Source organism: Tympanuchus pallidicinctus, unplaced genomic scaffold (assembly GCF_026119805.1).
Source record: "Tympanuchus pallidicinctus isolate F22 unplaced genomic scaffold, pur_lepc_1.0 scaffold5, whole genome shotgun sequence".
Classification (NCBI taxonomy): domain Eukaryota; kingdom Metazoa; phylum Chordata; class Aves; order Galliformes; family Phasianidae; genus Tympanuchus; species Tympanuchus pallidicinctus.
Genome location: NW_026294769.1, coordinates 43,900,152 through 43,915,250, shown reverse-complemented (window position 1 = coordinate 43,915,250; position 15,099 = coordinate 43,900,152). Strand labels below are relative to the sequence as shown.

The 15,099-nt window shown below is 38.4% G+C and overlaps 1 long non-coding RNA gene across 1 annotated transcript; it reads right to left on the bottom strand.

Moving 5' to 3' along the window:
- Window positions 1–7,859: 7,859 nt before the first annotated feature.
- LOC128091606 (uncharacterized) lies at window positions 7,860–14,573 on the bottom strand. Its single transcript, XR_008211485.1, has 3 exons — window positions 14,472–14,573; window positions 10,810–10,906; window positions 7,860–8,081 (listed from the first exon to the last, which is right to left on the bottom strand). It is a non-coding gene; the product is annotated as an uncharacterized LOC128091606 (long non-coding RNA).
- Between the last annotated feature and the right edge of the window lie 526 nt (window positions 14,574–15,099).

Sequence of the window (15,099 nt, the reverse complement as noted above, 5' to 3'; positions counted from 1 at the left end):
AAACCAAAACCAACACAACACAACAAACTACAATTTCCACTTCTTAATTTCCTGTCTTTTAGCAAATGTAATACAAAGGGTAAAGTCGTAAGCTGTCTCCTTCCTTTTTCTAAGCAGTCAGAGGAATCTGACAGGAGCTGTAAGTTAGCTGAAGACCAGTTGTATGCTCAAGGAAGCTAATTTGGCTTCTTTGTGGAACAATTATATAGATTAGAGCTGTGTGGCCTTAGGCTGTGGTGAGGAGCAGGGATAATAAGGTGGATCAGAGCAACACCAGGTGAAGGGAGCTGAATCCCAAGAGACTGTAACAGCCTGTAGGATGGAAAGTGGAAATTATGCATATATAATTAAATGTAAAGGAATGTCAGATAAGTCAAAAGTACCTGAGCCTAATCTATTTGGTAGGGCTATTCTGCCCCCCGTACAACCTGTGACACCTTCAGAACTATTCGACTTCACAGTCTGTCTGTCCCCCATGGATCCTTTACAAGGAAGCATTGACTGTGGCCATTTTCTCTTGCTATGCCAAATGTTGGGTGTCAGTGTGATGGATCCTCTTTCTGACTGAGAAAGCCCACTGGATTAGAGTAAACAGAAAATGGTGAGAGAAAACTTCCATATACCTTGAGGCTTCTTTCTCTTGCTAGAGTGATTTAAGAAGATTTAACAGTAGTGAAGATGAAGCCCACGCCCTTTAATTTAGTCTTCCTCATGCATTCTTAATCCTTCTTTTGGGAGTTGAGATTTCATCAGTATGAAACACTGTAGGTGAATTTAACAGTGTGGTTTACAGCAGCTGACACACTCCCTCTGAATTTGGGCCCAGATAGGATGTCTGCTTTACACTTAATCTCCACATTATTGACTCAATTCTGGGAAACAATTTGCCACAGGAAGAGCTCTATTTCATGGTGTCAGGTAACATGGCAACATGCTTGGTTAATTAAATTAAACAACCTAAATAAATATTGGAAAAGTTCCATTTTGCCCTAAACAAAATGATTCTAAAATCCAAAATAAACACGTGAAGATAGATAATCTTATGGGATTCTCACTTGGGTTGCTTTCCAGTGCCTCCTGAAACTGCAGCTTCTTGTTGCTGACCAGTGCTGGTGAGTATGTTAGAAGCAAGAGCTGGAGAAAAGTTGTAAGAAAGTTGTAAGATGCATCAAATAATTGCAGTTCTTGGTTGTAATTAGTTTCTTGTCTACGTAGCTTGAAAGGAAATTTCCATTTACATCTTTGGCTAAATGAATGCTTGGTCACTGTGTAATTAAATTGCTTTATGTGATGGGCTTGCCTTTAATTCAGTACAAAAAATGTTGTATGAAAAAGACACCTTAAATATTATTTTGTCTCTTAAATGTGAAGAATCTTGTGAGCAAAATTTTCTCCATGCTTCCCACAAAAATGTTATCTACATGAGCTGTTCTAAAAATCTTACCACTTCATAAATACTTTTAAGTATTTATATTAAGTAGCATAAAAAATCAATTAGATACATTGTTTAGTAAGTAATTTTGTGATATAATTCTGTAAAATAAAATGAAATAATCTCCCTAAAAATTGTAACTAAAAATCACTTAAGAAAAATATTACTCTGCTCAAAAAACAAAATTAATATAGAATTACAGAGAAATAGAAAAATATAATTTAGTTGCATAGAATGCAAAACGTACCCCTTTCTTCCAGACCGAACTTATGTACTTAAATAGGTTTTTTCAGAGCAAACAATGGAAGAACAATTTAGTTTGGAAAATGACATGCAACTGTGCATTTCTGTGAATGAAGAGCGATTGTAAAACTTAAGGGAAAGACACTTGGTGTAATAATTAAATGATTGTGGTCTGGAAACTGGATTGTTAATTTAAAACAGATTTTTAAATATCTGTCAATTTTAAGTACTTTCTCTCCAAATATTCAGAGACATTGTGTGCTACTTGAATTTTAATGATCAGATTTTTTAAATGTTATAAGTCCTGATTAAAGTAAAAAATATGTTTTCTGTATTAGAACAAAACAAACAAAAAACCTCAGGGAAAACATCTAGTAACTTCATTGAATATTCACATTCAACATGTCAAGGATAAAATGAATGAGTAAATGAAGAGTAAAGTTTACTGAATTGTGAAGAGCTTTTAATAAATCTGTTAAGCAGCCAGTGCTTGAAATTAAGTTCTCAGAATCCATTTTCACTTAGTCATACCGTAGGAGATTTGACTTCTGTATTATGTTGTGAGACACTTACATTTTTACTGATTCTTCTGGGAAAAATTACATCATGAGGACATTCTGTATAAATTAAATGCATTCTGATTTTGAATTTCTTCTGAATGAAGTTATACAAAAGCCCACATCTAAGTAGTTACCCACTAGATAATTGTGTTCCTCAATAAGTTACGCACAGTAGAAATACTTTTCCTGCTGGGCCATCTGGCAATATAGAGCGCTAAATGACATTTTGCTATCTGTAATTGAGTAAGGTGATTATCAGGAAATAAAATAAATTTGTCACAAATTGATATATATCTGCCTTTACTGACTACTGATTTGCAGGTATACTAGAGAAAGCAGTCCGGGTGACATCCAGTAACTTCTGTAGCTCACTGAATGTTGGATCAGTATTCTTGTCATAATCCCTGTAAAAAATCTCTTGCTGTGATGCTGAGATCTCAATAGTAGACCTAATTCATGCATCCCAACCATATTCATGTATACTGGAGAGAGCTGGCCTTTGTCCCTTTCATCATTAATCTCCCTACAGGACATTGCATCTAATTTATTTCATATACAACTAAGGAAATGGCAATCTATAACTTCTTTCCCCTTGTCTAAAATACTGAAATACAATTTTTTTTTTTTTTCACCATTTGGGTCATCCAAAGATTCTGAGTGGGAATATGGGAATAAGAGAGACCTTCTATGCTTTGCTCATATAGGCTTATTTACCTTTACTGAACCCTCTGCACCAATCACTTCTGAACTGAATTCCTTATTAGAAAATCTTTAAATAGACCTCCATGGTCAACCAGTCCAACCATCCACCTACAATCAGTATTTCCCCTTAAACCATGTCCCTTAGTACAACATCTATATGTTTCTTTGTTGGCCATGAGCCAGCAGTGTGCCCTCGTGGCCAAAAGAGTGTGCCCAGCACATCGAGGGAGGTGATCCTCCCCCTCTACTCTGCCCTGGTGAGGCCTCATCTGGAGCACTGCGTCCAGTTCTGGGCTCCCCAGTACAAAAAAGACAGGGATCTCTTGGAAAGAGTCCAGCGGAGGGCCACGAAGATGGTGAAGGGCCTGGAGCATCTCTCCTATGAAGAAGTGAACTGGGTCTGTTCAGCCTTGAGAAAAGATGACTGAGAGGGAATCTAATCCAGGTTTATAAATATCTGAGGTGTGGGGGCCATAGTGGTGAGGCCAGTCTCTTTTCAGTGGTACGTAGAGACAGGACAAGGGGAAATGGACATAAGCTGCAGCATAGGAAGTTCTGCACAAATGTGCGCAAGAACTCCTTCATGGTGAGAGTGACGGAGCACTGGAACAGGCTGCCCAGGGAGGTGGTGGAGTCTCCTTCTCTGGAGATGTTCAAGACCTGCCTGGATGCCTACCTGTGCGACCTGGTGTAGGGAACCTGCTTTGGCAGGGGGGTTGGTCTCGATGATCTCTGGAGGTCCCTTCCAACCCCTACAGTTCTGTGATTCTGTGATTCTTGAAAACAGCCAAAGTTTACTGGAGGGACTTTACTATTGTCCCTTAGGTCTAGACTGCTTTTTACTCATAGGTAAGAAATTCATAGCATGTTTTATATTTCTTGATGCTTAGATGCACATTTTGAAGGCCCAGAGAATCTGAACTTGAGGGCATTTGAGTGCCTCATGTATTGTTCTTGCCCAGTATGTCTTAGATGAAATTCAGGTCCATTTAAGTCTCTAAATACATGTGCAAAATTAGAAAGCACATAAAAAATTCTGCTTATACTAAGAGTAAAAATATGCTTAGGTTAGATACTTTCTCCTTGGGCTGGAGCTACTTGTGTAACATTTTGCACTGAATCAGTAGGATTCTATGCATACATTCTCAGTTCCTTAAAACCTACAAAAGTAGTTTAAAGAAAATTTGTCAGATAATAGTGGTTTTAGATCTTAGTATATTCCTATTTCTGTAACACAACTTTATGATGAGACAAATTTATCTCTGTATAATATCAACCTACTCTTAAACGATAAATGCTGTTAAGTAAAAAAAAAAAAGTTTTTAATAATCATTTTCATGTTTGACCTTCTAAAGTAAGTACTTAATCATATTTAATGTATAGACATATTTGTTCTTAATGATCCCAAATTGCATTCTACAGTCCAATGCTAGAAGGCAGCTATGTTTGTTTTAATAAATTCTGATGATCTTTTGTCTATTTTTATGCTAGTAAGTAAGGAAAATGAGAATATTTACCTTTCCACCAGAGTGTGCAGAAAAACCAAGCAAGCTTTTAACTTGTTGAAAGAAAAAGCTTCTCATAAATACAGAAAATGACAGAACATATTGCTAGAGGGAAGAGATTGCAAAAAAAAAAAAAAAAAAACCAAACAAACCAAAACAAAACACCCTCATATCCCTACATTTTTGTGCTGAAGAAACTACGGTTTTTTGTATCAGAGCTTTCTTATCTTTTTTCCCTAGGGAGTGTAGTGTAGACCACAAGAAATGGAAAAAAAAAAAAAAAAAAAAGAAAAAGAAGAAGTCTATTAAGCTGTCTCCAGCAGCAGCTAGATAATTCTGAAGAAGATAAAAATCCCCATATTCACTAGGGAAGGGCAAGAGAGGTAATACTTTTCTACCTTCAGGCAAAGTGCAAAAACAATGAGGAAAGAGTTCTTAAGCTATTTCTGATGCAATGAAGTGACGCAGTACTATAAAAGCTGAGTTGGGGAAGTTGTCTCACCAGGCTTGTGAGTAGGTGCAGTTCTGGCTAAATTTCACACAGGAGTGAGCACACTGGTGAAGACCCACATGTTCAAGAACAAATGTCAGGGACTCTTTGTACATCTGAACACAACTCCGTGCCTAATTTCCTCTGTGATAGATGAGGATATTTCTGAGTAAAAGTAGGAAGAACTCTACTCCCTTCTGTTACAGCCAGTCTTTGGTCCACTTGAAGGCCAAGCAAGGTATTGTGAAATACTTCAGCTCTTCTGCATGGGAAGGATGTTTTAAAGCTACAGAGAATGGCAAAGCTACACAGCAGCTATCATCAATTAGCATTTAATTACGAGCTGAACAATACAGCTTATAGACCTAGAGGTTCTGAATTTGAATATATGTAAAGAGGTGACAGTTAGACAGAAGCCATATTTTTGAAGGTGCTACTTGCAGTTACTTCTTGGTGAAAGTTGTTGAGGAGAAACGAAGGAAGAACCTTGCCTAGAAAGGTGTAGGTTAGGTCAAGCAGAGCATTGCCTCATAGTATGTTTTTCCAGAGCCCTCTGACTTGTTTCTTCCTTTTTGAAAGAAAAGTAGTTGTGGTCAAGAAATTTCATTAAGGTTATATTTGATTCATTACTTACTTGGCAAATTCTTTTTAAGTATGCCAGAAGCCAGAGTTCTTAAATCTGAATGGTAATCAAACGAAAATGTCTGAGCCTCTGCAAGACCTGAGAATCATGAGGCCCATGTCTGAGCACTCTAGAGTCCTGTGTCTTGTGGAAAAATTAAAAACTACTGGTCTGTATAGACCTTGTACTAGAACCAGTCTAAGTCCATTAGAGCATTGGACTAAGCAATTGGCATCCCTACTGAAGAATGGGGTAGGATCTCTACTGGAAAAATGTGGTAGGCTATTACACTTTTTTTTTTTCACTGAGAGAAAAGGCATTCTTTTTCTTTGTTGAAGTGCTCTTAGTACAACTACTCCTCCAAACATCACAAGAAAGGAAATGTATCCCTGTGCTGTGCTACACCCAATCTCAATAATTTTCCATATTCCTAGAATGTAGTAGAAGGCTCAGGAAGTACAAAAAGAAGACAACTTTGTCTCTGGAAACGTGTCCTGTGCTGCTACATCTGTACATATGATATGGAAGGAATCATTCCTCTTTCTGGAGATTTAGTAGAAAGATATAACTTAGTTTTTATTTCCTTCTACAGCAGATCTACCCTCCAGTTCCCTATACTTTGACAAAAGCATGCTTAATAGGCCTCTGCTCAGAGCCTTTCAGCCTCAGCTGCAAAGAGCAGAACAGCATCGCTCAAAAGTAACATACAGCCTGTCAAGGACCTTGACATCTTTGTCTCTCTGTCACAGTAAGAGGTGCTTGTTTGGAACCAAGATAAAGATTCCAACTCAGGTCCTGCTCTCTGTACTGATTCTTCCTGACTCTTCAATTGCTAATCATCCCACACCAATGATCCCCCCAACATGCTGTAACAGCCATTGGCTGACACAAGTTTGTCATTTGTAAATGCTGCATTTCTCATGTAAATATGAATAAGCTGGCTTCATGCTCACGGGCTTTTGTCCTGATGGGGGACTTCAACCACCTGGGTATCTCTTGGAAAGACCACACAGCAAGTTGCAAGCAACTCTCGCACAGCAAGAAGTCTAAGAGGCTCCTGGAATGTATTGATGATAACTTTCTGGTCCAGGTTGGACAGACCAACCAGAGGTGAAGCGTTGCTGGACCTGCTGTTCACCAGTGCAGAGGAAATCATTAATGGTGTTAAGGTTGGAGGCAGCCTGGGTTGCAGTGACCATGCCCTGGTTGAGTTCGTGGTCTCAAGGGACGTGTGCCTGGCAAAGAGCAGCATCAGGACCCTGAACTTTGGAAGAGCAAACTCTAAGATGTTCAATGGACTGTTAGCCAAGACACCCTGGGATGCCATCAACAAAGATGTTGAGGAGACCTGGCTACTCTTCAAGGATGCCTTCCTGAGAGCACAAGAACTCTCTGTCCCTCTGAATAAGAAAGCGGACAGAGGAGGTAGGAAGCTGGCATGGCTCGGTAAGGACCTGCTGGGCATGCTAAGGGCAAAGAAAGGTGCATACCTTGCTCTGGAAACAAGGCCTTGTCACCTGGGAAGAATACAGGGATGCCGGCCGGACTTGCAGACGTGGGATCAGGAAAGCAAAGGCACAGGCAGAAATGAATTTTGCAAGGGATACGAAAAACAATAGGAAGACATTCAACAGGTACATTGGCCAGAAGAGATAGGCCAAAGTGAGTGTACCTTCTTCGGTAAATGTAAAAGGAGAACTTGCTTCAATGGACAAAGAGGAGGCTGAGGTTGTGATGAGTTCTTTGCCTCGGTCTTTACTGGCGGCCAGGATTCCAGTACTTCTTATGTCCCTGAGCCGTGCATCCCTATACCTCTAGGTGGGGACCAGGTACTAAGTCTCTCCCCCGCTATGAGGACAGAGCAGGTCCGAGACCAGAGGAGGGTCACGAAGATGATCAGGGGACCGGAGCACCTCTCCGGTCAACAGGCTGAGGCAGCTGGGCTTGTTCAGCCCAGAGAAAAGGCTGCAGGGTGACCTCATTGCAGCCTTTCAGTACCTAAAGGGAGCCTGCAAACAGGAGGGAAATCAACTCTTTGAATGGATTGATAACTGAAGGACAAGGGGAAATGGTTTTAAGTTGAGGGAGGGAAGATTTAGGTTGGATGTCAGGGGGAAAATCGTTACACAGAGAGAGGTGAGGTGCTGGATCAGACTGCCCAGAGAAGTTGTAGATGCCCCATCCCCAGAGGTGTTCAAGACCAGATTGAATGGGGCCCTGGGCAGCCTACTCTAGTATTAAATGGGGAGGTTGCATGTGGCAGGGGGGTTGGAGATCCTCAATGATCCTTGAGGTCCCTTCCAACCCTGGCCATTCTGTGATTCTGCAATTAAGACATTAAAGTGATGATATATGATTCACTAAATGATTTTTCTATGAAATATTCTATAATAGATGCATTATTACCATCAGGATGCAGTCCTTCAACATAACTCATTGAATCCGAGTTCCTTTTTTTTTGATCTTCTGCATAGGGAACAAATTAAAGGCATTTTTATCTCCTTGAGAACGTCCCCTACCACATGTCCTGAAAAAGAACAAACATTTGCAATGCGATAGTGATATTTTTCTCTATCACCTGAAAACTCTTTTTAGAGTTTAAATGAAGTATGCAGATTTATAGAATCATAGGATGGCCTGGGTTGAAAAGGACATCAAAGATCATGTAGTTTCAACTCCCCCTGCTATGTGCAGGGTCACCAGCCACCAGATCAGGCTGCCCAGAGCCACATCCAGCCTGGCCATGAATGCCTCCAGGAATGGGGCATCTACAACCTCCTTGGGCAACCTGTTGCAGCATGTCACCACCCTCTGTGTGAAAAACTTCCTCCTAATATCTAACCTAAACCTCCCCTGTCTCAGTTAGGCTTCTGACACTGCTGTTTTCTCCACAAAAAATTACATTCTGGACCATATTGAAAATCTATGGGCCTTAAAATAATCCTAAATAGGCAGCTGTAATTTCTTTGGAAAAAAAAGACAGTGTTGTTAATGTAAAGTTAACTCTCCATCCAGATAGCATCTTTAAGAGTAGATGAGGATTCAAGCAATCTGATTAGAAATGTATCTTGCACTCTTGACAGTAAAGAGCAAACACTGCTTAGGTGGTGTGAATGAGTAGTTAGTTACTTACCCACAATAGATCAGATGTAAATGTTGTGCTGAAACCATTAAAAAGTTGTTTGCTTTATATTTTACAACTTAGTCAAATGCATTGTCCACGTAGTATTTTTATGTCTCTAACTAGAGTAGTATTGTTTTTCAGCACTGCATTTCGATAAGAATTCCAAAACACAGCAGCAAAAAAGTGCACTGACTTCTGGTTATGCCTGGACAGGCTGTGGTCAGCCAAGTGAAACACTCCTCCGCTGACAACTAGCGGATGCATGTGTCAGAGGTGCAACAGCATCTCAGAGCACTTCCCCAGCGGGCTGCTTGTATTGCCTACAACTGGCTCCACATTGCTTCATCAAGCCCCCTTTGCGGTGACAGACTAAATAGCAAAGCTAGGAAATGACAGCAAGGTTTTTATAAGTACCTCTCTGTTATATAGGTGTAACACTTCTTGGCAGGTTGGATGTCGCTCTTGGGGGCTCCTCTTCCAATTGCACCAGCTTAGTGCTGGCATGTTTGGCTCTGGTGAAGGAAAGGCGAGGTGGACTGCCTGCTACAGTGATATGTCTGGCACCTTGAGGATGATTTAGGTATGTAGGTAAAATTTTAAGACAGCTGACTTGCAAGAGAAAAGATTGGTGACATAATAAGTTTGAAAAAAAGCCACAGAAAAGAAAAATTGCTGAAAGTAACTTTCAAATGACAAACTAGTGAACACAGAAAACTCTACCTAGAGTAATCTGAGTAGATTTGAATTCTCAAAATATTATATACTAACCATAGTATACAATATTTGTAGTATGTTCATATACTGATTGTATGTACTCATTAAGAGGTTATTAAAAAGCAATAAATTTGCAAAATCCATTAGTGTAAACTACACCAGTTTCAAGCTAAATTGATGTTTTCAGTATTACAAGTAATATTCTAAAATTTCCATAAGATTTTAATTCTCATTTTGTCTTTTATTTTGTTTTACATTATTTTGTACGCCAATTTATGTATATATTAAAAATTTAGATAATCTAAATAAAGTGTTAACAGTAAAATTCATCTAAGAAGTACATTCAAATGTTCTCAGAAAAGACAAACATACAGAATAATTTTTTAAATTAGGAATCTTTGTTGCAGAAGTGTGCTGCTGACTCTGACTTCAAAATTCATTAGAGAACGTGCGATTAGCCCCAAGTGATGAAGTCCAGTTACAGGCAACTGTGGATTAGGGACAGTAAATAACTAAAACAATTATCTAATTAATATATCAACAAAAATTATATTTATGTAACTCAATGAGTTACTTAAAAGTGTATTCCTGAATTCCTGAGCAAGTGTTTTTTTTTTTTTTTTTTTAAAGGAAAAAAAGGAGGGCCAATTTTCAGTATTGCTCTATACTGCCTACCACTTTATGTGCTACAGGCCAGCAACAGTGGGTAACAAGGTATTGAGCTGGCTATTTATTTTAATAGACCAGCAGCTATTGTGCCCACCATCTAATATACAAAAAAAATGGTGACCTTTTCTCTGAAAAATTGTGAATGCAGTTTCTTTGTTCAAGTTTTTTTTTTTTTAAGAAGTTCTTTGGATCTGACATCAGCACTATCTCAGGATGTTTTTAAACAGCTGTTGTCTATCCTACACTGTGAGGAAAAGAGGAGAATGTTTTCTAGCAGCTATAATATAGGCATTGTGATGAATAACCATGCATAAAAAGCAATGCTTATGGTACATATATACAATTGAGGTACTCAAATATGCCTCTGGCACAGTTACCCCCAGTGTTTAATACATTCACACCGGAATATACCACCATACTTCATTCCCCATTCACACCAGAAGCATTTTCCACCACAGATAACTACAGCTGTTCTTTCATAGGTGAAGTGAGATATCTTGTAGTTCTCTCTGAATGGCTTTCTCTTTGTAGTGTACCAGAACAGGCAGTAACCATAAAATATATTTTAATTTTCCAGTTGCATAATAGCTAAAAATCATTCAATATAAGACAAATAGATTCTGCTATCATAGAATTTTTATAAAAATTATACAAAAAAGACAGATATTGCTCATAAACACTATCTTGAGAGAAACTTACAGCTAGCTGCCTATTAAAGCTTACTAAAATTTTGCAAAATAAAAGCTACCTGGGATTAGAATAATCTCTCAATGGAATTGAATGTTTTTTTCCTGTTTTCCTGTTTTCTTTCTTTCTTTTCCCAGGGTGAAGTAAAACACTTTTGCCTGTCATGAAAAAGAGAGATTGCAATCAGTCTGTCACATATAATTTGACAATTTGCAATGCTTGAACAACAGGAGGCCAGAGAACATATTTCAAACATTCCTATTGATAGGAGAGTTTTACAGTAGCTCTCACTTTCTATGCTAAATAAAAATCCTGATTAACAAACAGTGGTATAATAGACGGCCATGAAGACTTGCTGCACTGGAACCAAAAGAGTTGCCTGATTAGTTTTGGTCTTCAAGTTGATAATTTTGTAACATGCATGGAAAATCAACTTCTATGCTTGAAGGATCAAGCAAGCAAACAGGTGTGCTTCTTGGCAACTGAGAATGACATGATGAAAAAAAGAGAACATTTCTACACAAATTGCCAGCTATGAATTTAAGTAAAGCAATGGCAGTATGTGTCAGATATTTGAACGCTAAAATAAGAACATAAAAGCTTCATCTTCTTTTGAAATTTCTCAAAGGAACTTTAAAAAGTGCCCTGTTTCCACTTCTTGGAGATAATGGCCATCTTCAAAGTGAAAAATGTCAAATGCTGTTGATACAACATTTATTGGACATATGTTAAGACACATCATAAATATCTTTTCTGTATATCAAACAATATAAAATGATGCTTCAGTGAAAGATAAGATGAGAAGGAGATAAAGAAGATCAAAACTCTTTCTACTCATGTAATGACAAAAATGACAACCCTCAAAAAAAAAAAAAACCCAAAAACCTAGCCCGAGTGCATCACAAAACCTATACCTTAGAAGGGATTAAAAAACAGTAAAACTGTTTGGGTTAGAGTGGATAAAGGCAAGGGTACAGTGAGCTTTCTGCTAATTAATTTAAATTGCGGTTTTATTCTGAAAACCGTGGCATAGGATTTCACACTGATTATCTGCCCATAGTTTCCACATAAAGTATGTTCTGCATACCAGTAAACAGTTCATTATTTCTCTTGTCCTACAAAGACTTGGAAGCACAGCTTGCCCTCTGAAAAGCAAGCCAAGTCTTCTGTTTCATGTGAATAATCACCAGTTAGAGGCTGAACCTGCTCTGTCACACATATACACCAGCATTGCCTGTGAGTGGATGATTGGAATAATTCCATTTGCAATGAAAAAGAAGGATGAACGAAATCTCCTTCATTGTCTTCCAAGTTGATGCAGTGCAAATCCCTCCTAACTTGACTTCATAGAATTTGAGGGAGAGAAAAAACAAAAATAGAATTGATTCTGCAGAAAAGTGACAGCACTCTGGTGAACACATTTGTAAAGTTTTCCAATTTTACGTAGAATGGCAGGCTACTGGAAACAGGAAGAAACCCTTGTATGATCATTTCTCCAAAACCTGTTCAACTGCAATGCAATATTTCAACTTCTTGATATGTGAAAGTGACTTTGAAAAGAGACTCTTCTGCTGGTGTTGCGCTCCATCTTCAGGCATCTTCATCTAGTTTTCTGTGGGCAGCTGGAGAGAAAATACTCTGTTCTTGATGAATAGATTGGATTCTGAAGCAGGCTTTTGTAGTTCGTTGTGCTCTCTTTGAGTTATCAATTTTTAAGAATTATCTTATTATTCAGTGAACAAAATGGGCCTCCCAGTTTGGCACCATCTACCTAATACGCATACTTTTACTCTATTATCTAGGCTCAAAATGAAAATTTTAAATGGTACTGGACCCAGGAAGGAAGAACTCCTCTTACTCTACAACATAGGTCAGCACTGAATGCTAATAACTACGCTGATTAAAATATCAGTTAAACATCAATTGCATTAAGATAAATGGTTTGCCAGTTTTTTTCCTGCTTGTAGAGGGAAATCTTTTCAATTTGACATATATCAGGCATACGAAGATCATACTAAGATATGCTATCATAGTCACAGTACAGTCAGTGTATGTGTTCATTTCTTCTTTGCATAACTATGGCAATTTTACTGTAATAAGTACTGCAACTTTTGGAGAAGACCTATGGTCACATCAACACACAAACTTGGTGTTCATCAGGCAAGTATATTTCCACTGCAGGCTCCCAAAAATAAACTACTCTTCCCAGCTTTTAACAGCTAATGTAAGAATAGAAAGCCATTGTGTTAAAGCTCCACATTACCCTGCTCCTACTGGCAGTATCAAAGACTGGAAAATCGTAAGACCAGGTCAAGCTTTAATGATTCTTTTCCAGCATACTTGGCTTGTCTCCAGCAGCAGACAGCTCAGAGATTTTCTGAGCCAGGCCTGGCAGTGTCCCGAGGCAAGGAGTTGCATGGCTTGGCTGCACACTATTGGTTAGCTACTAGCCTCCTGTGTTTGTGTAGAACCTGATATATTCTAGCTTAATTTAACATTGTTTTTCTCCCTCTTACTGAAAGTAGAAATTAGTAATTGATCCATGCTCACCTTCCCTGTACTTGATAGATATGTATGTTATTCTTCCTAGTCATCTCTTGCCAGCCCAAAAGGCCCTAGCCTAATTTACTGCACCTTGCATGGATGCCATTCCAAACCACTGATCATCCTTCCCTACTTGTTACCATAGTTGTATCTTTCCTGGACATCAGGGAAGATGAAACAGGATGGCACATAAGAGTTCAAAATATGTACATATCAGAAGCTTGCAGAATAGCATAAAAAATATTTCTGCCAGTTGTACATTCCTTGTCATCAAAAGGTTTCAGAGGAGAATTGGAACAAGTTTCCCAGAGATGGGGGATGCCTCATCCCTGGAGACACTCAGGGTCAACCTAGAAAGGGCTCTGAGCAACCTGATCTAGCTGTAGGCGTCCCCTGTTCACTGATGGAGAATTGGACTGGATGGCCTCAAAAAGTTCCTTTTGACTCAAAAGATTCTATTCTAAGAACCTCTGGGCTCTTCCATCATTGTAGTACTAGTCCCATCAGTGATAATATGAGCCAGTTTTATAATTTAGGCTATTCTGCTGGAGATACTATTAGTCAAAAAATTAGAGTTTTATCAGAAAGCAGGACTGTGACTTTCAAACTTTGGAGAACTCAAAATTAAAAATATTGTAGCCCTCAAACTATTTTTGAGAAGAAAATAGGTCTAGAAATCAAAAAGAAAGGTAAAACAGATGACATTTCTAAGTTAAAGGGTTTATCATTTAGCTAGTTTCTCAGGAAGTAGTTTCTGAGGTACCAAGGCTGCACACACAGTCATTATACATATGTAATAATATTAATAATCTTAATGTATTTATCAAGTTCTATCTTGAAACCTCAGAGGTGCCTTTCACAACCAGTAACAATATAGGAAGATAGAGCTAGAAATCTATTGATGGTTAAGAACCTTCTATCTCACATTAATTACTGGCCATTTTACACCACAGCCTTCTCTCTCTACTGATAAAGAACAATATGTTTTCTCAATAGCTATTTCCCTGTACTAAAGAACAGGCCACACTTTTTGTCTCCTGTTATACACTTTACTTTTCATTAATTTGATCTATAGCATTGTATAGTCAATGAATATAAAGATGTCATAATTATGAAATAAACAAGAGAGTTTGGCAGAGTAGATTACAATAACAAAAAGAGAATAGATATAAAGCTTACCCACATCCTGGGCTCACTGCAAAACTCCAGAGGAGAGATCTCCAGAAAAGATCCTTCCCTACTGATAGTCAGCTCTTAAATAGGTCTAGGAGAGGTGGAGCCAGGCTCCACCCCTTCCAGCAGCACAGGTGGATTGCCTTCACCTGTGCTCCCAGGGCTGACTCATTGCTTGCCTCAGGTGATCAATCAGAGGTTCAGGCCGTGATTCAGCAGTTCCCATACAAGCATTTTTCTATTCCCATTTCAATTTGAATTATTTGAAAGATAGATAAGTAGAACAGTGCTGCCAGTGCTATTTCAGACTGTTAGACTTCTGAGATATCCCCTACTCAGAGAGCTTTCCAACAATGGCCTTACTATTGGAGTAATAGCTACTGAAAATATTTCAAAAGGTGCAGTCTATAATTAGAGACTTTATAATATTATTTCCCACCTTCACAATACTGTACTTTCTCAACTTGTGATGAACTAATTCTCTAAGATCACTCACCCTTTGTTTTGTTTCATTCAGTTTGAAGTAAGGTTAGTGCAAACACTCTATGAAGCCTTGAATAAAGCTTTTATGGATAAAGAATGTTGGTTATATCTGATAACTCTTAGATAAACTTCAGTTGACTAACATTAAGTA